Genomic DNA, 10,594 nt, shown 5'->3' on the forward strand with positions numbered 1-10,594 from the left:
GGGTAGGGAATTGAGAGAATAAATACTTGGATCTCACTTAATCCCTTTAATCTGTTTATTGGAAGTCCCAACCAGAAATCACGGGGACTACAGAAACTGTGCTATAGTTATGATACTACCTACTACGTGTTGAAATGTACTGGAAAGCTACCAATAACAGTGTGTTATTAGCTCAGAGATAGATAGGTTTAGAGAAAAAGCTGGTAACTCTAGAAATAGAATCAATATGTATGTATAGTCATTAATTATATGTAAAGGTGCATTCAAACTAGCAGAGTAAAGATGGATTATTCATCAAATGATATTTAACAGTTGGCTAGTGACTTAGAAAAGATAAATTAAATTCCTACATTCAGATTTTAACAAACTTAAAGGTAAATCAGTGATATAAGTGTAAAACAGTTTGGAGGAAAAAGCTGGACCTGATGGTACATGCCTATAATTCCAGAAGACTCAGGCAGCATGGTCACAAGTTCAAGGCTAGTCTGAGCAACTTGACAAGACCATGATTCAAAGAAAATAAAAGGAGCTGGGGTGTAGCTTAGTGGTAGAATGTCCCTAGGTTTAATTCCCTATACTAAAAAAAAATTTTTTTTAAAGATTGTAGAAAATAGGAGCATATGCTTATATTTTATTGCTTAGAAATTGCATTAAATTTTAAAATATCTTTATGGCAAAGAACACTGTATACAAACTAAATAATAAATAATTAAAAATTATGAAAAATTCACACATATTTTAAAGGATGAATAGTAATGTACAAATGGGTAACTCTATAAGAAAAATCACCACACAAAAAATCATTGATAGCCTTACCAGATGAGTGTTATATGACAAACAGAGTTGACAATAAATATGAAAACATATTTAATTTATTAATAATCAAATATCCTTAATTAAAAGCTGTAAAATAAAATAAAATAAAATTTCCATATCTACAAAGTTTCTTTTTTCTGCCAACATAAGTATATGGAAGCTTCTTTCTCTACTCAGACACCATCTTGGCAAGAGAGATGGGAAGAAGAAAGCCTTCTAGCTGTAAGAGTTATCTTTCATATAGAGTTAAAAATATAATTGATTAAGAGACTTTTAGTTAGAATAGTTAAATTTAGGTAGATCATAAAGTTTTCTTTATCATTGACAGGACAAAATGAGATCATTAAAAAGGAGGGGTGCAGGGAGCAATTATTGCATATTTAAGTAATTCTGGGTACATTTCAACCCATATTGTAAAAGTCTGGAGAACTGCTTTTGCTTTGAGGGAATCTAGCAATTATTAAACTTATTGCTTAAATAAGTCACTGTGTCTCCCATTGCTGGGTTGAATTAATCCTCAAAAAATGCTTTTGCAGGTCTGGGGCTGTAGCTCAGTAACAGGGCACTTACCTCGTACGTGTGAGGAACTGGGTTCAATCCTCAATACCACATATAAATAAGTAAATAATAATAATAATAATAATAATAATAATTAAAATAAAGATCCATTGAAGACTAAAAAATTAAAAAAAATACTTTTGCTAGAATTGAATCAACTAAGTAGTCCTTAATGAGCAAATTAAAAATTAAAGTAGCCAAATGTAGCCATTTTAATGTAGTCATATTTGTTAGTATAGGGATGTAATTAGATAAAGAGAAATGTGTAAATAGAGAACTACATGTAATTACATTCTGGGTGTTGTATTGACAATTTTGATTCCATCTTCTTCAAACATCCTGCGACCAAGAAATATTTCCCACCTTATATTCTTCAATCACTATTCCTAAAACTGTTGGTCATTTCTTGGCTGCAGTGAATTCAAAGGTTGATCACCATCCCTAATGGCCCTATGCCATTTACTAATTCCTAGAAGCTGCTTATCTTCCTCAAGCACTTTAACACTGAAAATGGCTCCTTTGGAGCACCTCTAGTGCTACAACATGTACCTCTTTTATCAGTGACTCTGGGCTGAAACTATTGACCAGAACCAGAATAAAAGCCCACCCCCTCCTCCATAAACTTTTTTTCCCTTCATTTCACACAATTAAAAACAAACAAACAAACAAACAACTTTCAACAGGCTTACATTGAATCGAGTCAAGGTCAGTATAGTACATGATAATGTAGTATTTGTTGATTCATGGGGGGGGGGGAGAAGCCTAGAAAAGCAGTGTGTGTGTTTTACACAATCACACACACACACACACACACACAATTTTAGTATAAAATATTTGAGAAACAAGAGCAGTGCTATTCAAAACAGTGTTCAAGGAAGCAAGCTTTTAGTACTCTGGGGGAGGGTGTCATTTTACTCCTTCTGGCTTATTATAAAACAATAAAGATATTTTTGGAAGGTAATAACCTTGGTTTTGATATTGGATGACTTTTTTTTTTGGTTCCAGGGATTGATCTCAGGGACACTGGACCACTGAGCCACATCCCTAACCCTATTTTGTATTTTATTTAGAGACTTGTAATAATTAGAGACTACTAAATGGCAATAGGGCCATTAGGGATGGCGATCAACCTTTGAACTCACTGAGCCAAGGGTCTCACTGAGTTGCTTAGAACCTTGCCTTTGCTGAGGCTGGTTTTGAACTCTCTGATCCTCCTGTCTCAACCTCCCCAACCACTGGGATTACAGGTTGGATGACTTTTTGAAAGCTTGAGCTCATCATTTGCTTTTAATCATAGCCTTTTAACATTTGCCAAGGCACATGACTTTTTCTCCTCTCTTTCTTGAGAATTTTGATATTGGTATTCTTTGAAGAGCCAGAGGTATAGTTCAGTGGTAGAGCACCTGCCTAGCATACATAAGACCCTGGATTTGAAACCTAGCCAAAAAAAAAAAAAAAAAAAATCTTTATACTCTTCATTGTGTGTGTGTGTGTGTGTGTGTGTGTGCGTGCGCACACACACGCGATGGAATAATAATTCTCTTATCAGAAAGCCTTCTTTACTTTGTTAGAAACTTCCTTAGCATTTAACTTGCTCAAAGTAATAAATTAGTTTAGTGACTGCAATTTCCACCATAGATCCACAAATTTAAAATAGGACTTCTCAGAGATTTCAAGGAATGGTTTAAGCTGAATAATTTCCATATATGTAGGTCCAAAAATAGGCAAATAATGCAAATTACTCAGGAATATGATAATTCTCAGGTGTGGAGAATCATATACAAAATTCTGTGTAATGATGGGTTATTTTAAAACAGTGTAGCTATTCATTCCACAGATTTCTATTGAAGGTTCCCTATATGTCAGGCCCTATCTTAGTTGGTGAGTTGTAATGGAAAACACAGATATTATTCATGAACTTGGAAGTTGAGAATCCCACAGATAATAATGTATTGGTAATAGAGAGGATGATATAAAATTAGATGACCAGAGTTTACCTGATGCAAGACAATGATCCTTAGAGTGATAGAAAACAAAGCATTAAGTTTCCTTTTTAACATTCCATTTTAAAGGAAAGTCAAGGTTTGGGTCATATTTTATATCCCACAATATTTAGTTCTGTGACAAAGAAAGTATACAATTTTAAATTCTTGACTGGTGCAGGTGTTAAAGTGGCTTGAAGTTTTGTTGTTGTTGTTGTTTTTTTAATTTGTTTTCATCTTTAACTTTTTTTAATGGATGTATTTTTTTTTTTAAATTAGGCTTTGGGAAAATATGCTCTTTATTTATCTCCTCCTTCACAAATTTCAGAGACATTTGACAAACTTTTAAATATTGACAAAACATAAGAGTAAAAAAAATCTTGAATCTTTGGCTTATATCCTAAGAAAAGCAAAGTAATTAAGACAAAAGTCAACATGTCATGTCCACATGGAGAATAGATAACAAGAATCACATAAAAGTGTTGCAAATTTTATAAATTCATCCATGCTTCAGATAAAATTCTGTGGATATGACCTTCATTTAAATATGAAGAGTTTAGTAAATTAGCACAGAGAAGGGAAACTTGAATAAAGTAAGCAGGTAAGTTTTAAACGTAAAAATCTCCCTTATTGGCAATAGAATCATTGCTTAGAATTTTTAAAAAATTATACTTCGTATAGAATAAAATCTTGAAAAAAAAAGGAAGAAGCCAAATGAACATCAGTAAGTATACAATAAAGAAAATTAGTAGCTGGGAAGATGAACAATTTGTAAAAACCAGGATGTTGTCTTCCAGCAATTGAACTGGCAGAGTTTGTTTGATGTAATTACTTTGAAACAATGTACCAACCTATTGAAGGTTTGAAAATCCCTGGGAAAGGCTTGGACTATAAATTGTGTTGTATTGTAGAAGTTACCCATTTTCTATCGCTGGCTGGAGTCAGGCATCTGTGCATATATTCCTGGAGCAATCTGAGCATAGCTTACAGGAGACAGGATGGGCAAAAAGGACCTTGTCATCCATATATTAGGGATATGTGTTCTAACTATTGATTGCTGCTTTGGATCACTGATATTCAAAGATGTGGGCAGTTGTAGATGTTGTGCCTCCCCACATTGCTGCAATTTCCCCGTCTTATACATAGTCATTTTTCAGGGGATTTAAATTTAATTTAGTTAAATTTAATTTAATCCCCCTAATTCTTTCTTATTCCATTTTTGGAATCCAGATAGTAAAGACAAAGGCATTCAAAAACAACTGCACACATAGGGAGTGGGGAGTATTAAAAAGTGGCATGGCCAGGGAAAGGCACAGGCTCAGAAAAGACCTGAGAATATCTTAAGTTTACACCTTAGGTTGATACTTGGCACAGAGACAACATACAGTAAGAGATAAAATCAAAATGAAAACAATAAGTAAAAATAATAATGAAGGAACAAATACGTAGCAGGGGGAAAATTTGCTTCTAGATTTACCATGTTCTTAAACTCAAATATCCAGTTTTCAAATTAAGAAAAAAATCACAAAGCATAACAAATAAACAGGAAAGAATGGCTCATTTAAAACAAACAAACAAACAAACACCAACAGACATTGTCCATGAAATGGTCCTGATGACAAATCTGTTAGAAAAAATTTTTTAAACTACTCTCTCCAAGAGGCTTAAAGGAAAGATAGGGAAACAATGTGTGAACAAAATGTAAGTATCAATGAAGAGCTATTAACCTAAAAAGAAACAACAACAACAAAATTCTGGAGTTAAAAAGTATAATAACTGAAATGAGCAAAGCACTAGAGGGATTAAAGGGCAGAGTTGGGGAAACAGACGCAAAAATCAGTGAACTTGAAATGATTGAGTCTGAGGAAAATAAAGAAGATTGAAGAAATGTGAACATAGCCTAAGGGGCTTGTGGAATACCATCACCCAGGACAGCATATGCATCCTGAGAGTCCAAGAAGAAGAGAAAGAGGTAGAATAGTTCAAGACATAATGGCTGCAAACAACCCAAATTTTGATGAAACACATGAATATAAACATCCAAAAGGCTTAATGAATTCCAAGTATTATGAACTAAAAAAGACCCACAGGGGGATACAACATAATCAAAAGGAAGAGAAAAAGGAAGGAAGGAGAGGACTGAACTTGATAAACCAACTAGATGTAACAGATGTTATATAGGGCATTTTACCCAAGAAAAAACAGCATTCCCATTCTTCTCAAGTGTACAGGGGACATTTGCTAGGACAGATCATATGCAGGACCATAAGTTAAGTCTCAATAAATTTTAAATAAAAGATACTTTACAAAATATTTTTTTCTAACAGTGACAGGATGAAGTTAGAAATCAATAGCATAAATAAAGCCAGAAAATACACAAATTTTAAGAAATTAATGATATCACAAAGGAAATTAGAAAATACTTAGGTACAAATGAAAATGAAAACACAACATACCAAAATTTAGGAGCTGCAGTGAAAGCAGCAATAAGGGGAATATATATATATTTTTAATTTTAATTTTTGGTACCAGGAATTTTATTCAGGGGCACCAGACCACTGAGCCACATCCCAACCCCAACTTTTTGTGTTTTATTAGAGACAGGGTCTCACTGAGTTGCTTAGCGCCTCCCTGAATTGCTGAGGCTGGCTTTGAACTCGTGATCCTCTTGCCTCCACCTCCCCAGCCGCAGGGATTACCGGCGCGCAGCACCGCGCCTGGCAATAAGGGGAATATTTTAAAACCATAAAATTACATTAAAAAATAAGAAAGAAATCAACAACCTAATTTTGCTATTTAAGAAAATGGAGAAAAAAAAGATCAAACTAGCTCAGGTAGCAGAAGGAAGAAAATAATGACGATCAGAGCACAGATAAATAAAATAGAAACTAGAAAAACAATAGAGAAAATCAATGAAACCAAAAGTTGGTTCTTTGAAAAGATCAATACAATGGACACATTTTTAGCTAGATCAACTAAGAAAAAGAGAGAAGTCTCTAATTGCTAAAATCAGAAGTGAAAGTGATGACATTACTACTGATTCTATGGAAATAAAGAAAACTATAAAAGAATAATTATGTGACAATATTTTGGATAATCTACATGAAATAGATAATTTTCTATAAGGACAAAAACCTACCAGGTCTAAATCACAAAGGAATAAAGAATCTGAAGAGACCTGAAAGTAACTATGTAAGTAAGCAAGTTTAGTAAGGAAATGGAATCAGTAATCAAAAATCTTCTGATAAAGTAAAACCCTGGACCTGATAGTTTCACTAGTGAATTCTAACAAACATTAAAGAACTAATGCCAATTCTTTTCATGTTTTTCCAAGAAATTGAAGGGTAGGGAGTACTCCTAACTCATTCTATCATGCCAATATTACCCTGGTATTAAAGTCAAAGACATTACAAGAAAACTACAGAATAATATCTCTTATGGACATGGATGCAAAAATCCTCACCAAAATACTAGCAAACTGATTTCAAGTGTATAATATTACAAGAATATACACTATTCTTATACATTAATTATACACTATGACCAAGTGGTATTTATTACCAGAATTCAAGGTTGTTTCAGTATACAAAAATCAGTCAATGTAATATAACACATAAACAGAATGAAATAAGAAACATCATAAAAATTTTAAAAAATTATGAAAATAATTTCATTCATAGTATCATGAAAAACAATAAAATGAAGGATTGTATGATGTATAAAATATTGTTGAAAGAAAATAAAGGAGACATAAATAAATGGAAATGCATTCCATATGATCTACAAATTTAATGCAGTCCCTATCAAAACCTCAGTGTCATTTTTTTGCAGATATAGAACAACTCATCCTAAAATGTATATGACATTTCAAAGGAACTTGAATAGCTGAAACAATCTTAAAAAATGAAGAAAAAGCTGGAAAAGACATTTCTAGATTTTAAAAATTATTTTAAAACCATAGTAACCAAAATAGTTTGTTGGAACACAAATATAAACATATGAGCAAATGGATAAATAGAGAACCCCAAAATAAACCCTTGCATATATGACCAAATTATTTAAAGGGTGCCAACACCTTTAAATGGGGGGGGGGCCTTTTTCAACAAAAATTTTTGGGAAAACTGAATATTCCCATGAAAAGCATAAAGTTGGACTTTACCTAACCACTATAAAAAAATTAACTCAAAATGACCTAATGTAAGACTTAAAACTATAAAAATTTTTATAGGAAAAAATAGCTTTGTGCCATTGAATTTAGCTGAGATTTCTTAGATAAGACTAAAAAGGGATAGTAAACGAAAGAAAAAATAGACAAACTGAACGTTTCATGCCTCAAAAGGGACTATCAATGAGATAAAAAGACAACCAAGAGATTCCGATAAAATGTTTTTACATTATATTTCTATAAGGAGATTAATATCCAGAATATGTGTGTGTGTGTATATATATATATATATATATATATGTATATATGCATATGTGTGTGTATCTATCTATATCTATATCTATCTATCTATCTATATCCTATATCTATATCTATATCTATCTATCTATCTCCTAAAACTTGGAAACAAACAAAAAAAAAGAAAAATCTAAAAAATGGGTGTGCCTGTAATCCCCGCAGCTCAGCAGCTCAGGAGGCTGGGGAAAGAGGATCACAAATTCAAAGCCATCCTTAGAGAGGCCCTAAGCAACTAAGTAAGACCTTATCTCAAAATTAAGAAAAGAAAAAAAAAAACTCTGGAGATATGGCTCAGGTGGCCCTGGGTTCAATCCCTGGTACAAAGTTTTTTTTGTTTGTTTTGTTTTTGTTTTTTAAAGCAGGTGACCTTTTTCCTGAGAAGATAAAAAAGCATATGCACATGGAAAAATAGTCAATATCACTAATCAGGAGGTGAATGAAAATCAAAACTACAGTGGAGATACTACCCTATACCTATTAGGATGGCTAGTATCAATAAAACAAAACCCTCCAAAAAAGAAGAAAGAAAAGTGTTGATAACGATGTGGAAAAAGTGGAACCCTTGTGCAACTCTTGTGAGAAGTGTAAAATGGTACAGCTGCTATGGAGAACAGCATGGCAGTTCCTCAAATTCAAAAATAGAATTACCATATGATCAGGCAATCCAACTTCTGGATATACACCCAAAAGAATTGAAAGAAGGGTCTGGAATATATACTTGTACACTTATGTTTGTAGTAGCATTATTCACAATAGCTAAAATGTGGAAACAACCCAGGTGTCTACTGATGGATGGAAGGAAAAGCAAATATGGCATATGTGTGTAAACACCACACACAAACACACACACACATACACGAGTGTTATTTAGTATCAAAATGGGAGGACATTTTGAGATATGCTACAATATGGACAAAACTTGAGGACAATATACTATGTGAAATAAACTAGTCATGGAAGAAAAAATATTGTACAATGCCACTTACATGAGGTAGTTAGAATAGTCAAGATCACAGAGACAGAAGTAGAATAGTGGTTGCCAGAGGCTAGAGGGAAAAGGGAATAGGGGATTATTATTATTCAATAGATATAAAGTTTCAGTTTTACTAGATGAAAAGAGGTATGAAGATGATAACAGTGATGGTTGCACAACATTTTCATTGTATTTAATACTACTGAACTGTACATTTAAAAATGGTTAAGATGGGTAAGGTGTGGTAGTGCATGCCTACAATCCCAGCTACTTAGAAGGCTGAGGCAGGAGGATGGTAAATTCAAGGGAAGCCTGGGTAATTTAGTAAAATCTATTTCAAAATTTTTTTAAAAAATCAAAAAATGGCTAGGGACTTAGCTCAGTGGTTTGAGTGCCCCTGGTTTCCCAATCCCACAACAACAACAATAACAACAAACAATTAAGATGATTGTTATGGTTTGAGCATACCCCAAAATTCACGTGTTGAAATAATATCCATTGTGCTGGGATTAAGATCTAGGTCTTTGGGGAAGTGATTATTAAGTCATGAGGGCTCTACCTTCATGGGTAGACTAGTACCTAATAAAAGGTGGGATGAACTAGCTTATACTCTCTTATCCTCAGTTGCTCCCATCATGTGAGAACAGCATTTATCCTCTCTGGAGGATATAGCAACAAGATGTCATCTTGGAAGCAGAAAACAGCCCTCCCAGACATCACATAGGACAGAAGCTGATACACACAATTTGACTCCCTAGGCCATGTCTCTCCTCTTTACCTGGAATCACAGCAGTGGTCCTCTAAATGAGCATGCCCCTCCTCTTCCCTCTTTCCCAGTTGATTCACCACACAGAAGACATAAAGTTTCCAAAAAATTAAAGTCTGATAATAGCCTTGCCCTGCTTGAACTCTTTATAGCTTCCAATTACACTTCAGATAAAATTTTAAGTCCTACATGTTTTTATAGGATCTGGCTCCTTTCAACCTCACCAACTTCATTTTCTTCCTCTCTCTTTTTCCCTTGTCTAGTTTTAAACTCAAAGGCCTACTTGCTCTTTCTCAAATAAACCAAGCTCTGATCCTTGAGAGTATTAGAATCAGTTGTTCCTGTCTAGCTGGGAAAGTCTTCCACTACCCCATCCCCAACCCAGGTCACTGATACCTGTCCAGTTCTTCTTCCACCTGCAAGTCTGTACTTCAGGTTGTCCAGTCCAGGTGAAGTTATTTGTTGGAATTCGTTGGAATTGCCTACACTTTGTCTTTCTACATACTACTTGTATAAGCAAAATAATTCATCCTGGTTGTAATTTTAATAGAAATGTGATCAACTATTATCTATTTTTCTCACTTGATTTTAAGCTCCGTGAGAACAGGGACTATGTCTATCTTGTAGATTTCTGAATTCACTTACATTGCCTCTGGTTCACAATTGGTGCTTAGTGGAATGTACATCTTGATGTGACAGCAATCATTGGGAAATCTTGTCATGGCCTCCATGTTTACTTTGAAGAATCAGGTTTTTTTTTTTTTTCGGCATCTACCACATTTACCAAATCTATATCACTACATCACCTGAGAAATAGTAATCTATAGGTTTGACTGGCTATTTTTTAGGAAAATAAAGAGGAGAACAATATGGTTGCTATGGTTTGGATGTGAGGTATCCTCCAAAGCTAACGTATGAGACAATGCAAGAAAGATTGGAGGAGAAATGATTGGGTTGGAGCCTTAACCTAATCAGTGAATTAATCCCTGATGGGATTAACTGAATGGTAATGGGAGGCAGGTGGGGTGTGGCTGGAG

The sequence above is a fragment of the Spermophilus citellus genome (assembly GCF_964194105.1).
Source record: "Spermophilus citellus genome assembly, chromosome: 1".
Taxonomy (NCBI): Eukaryota; Metazoa; Chordata; class Mammalia; order Rodentia; family Sciuridae; genus Spermophilus; species Spermophilus citellus.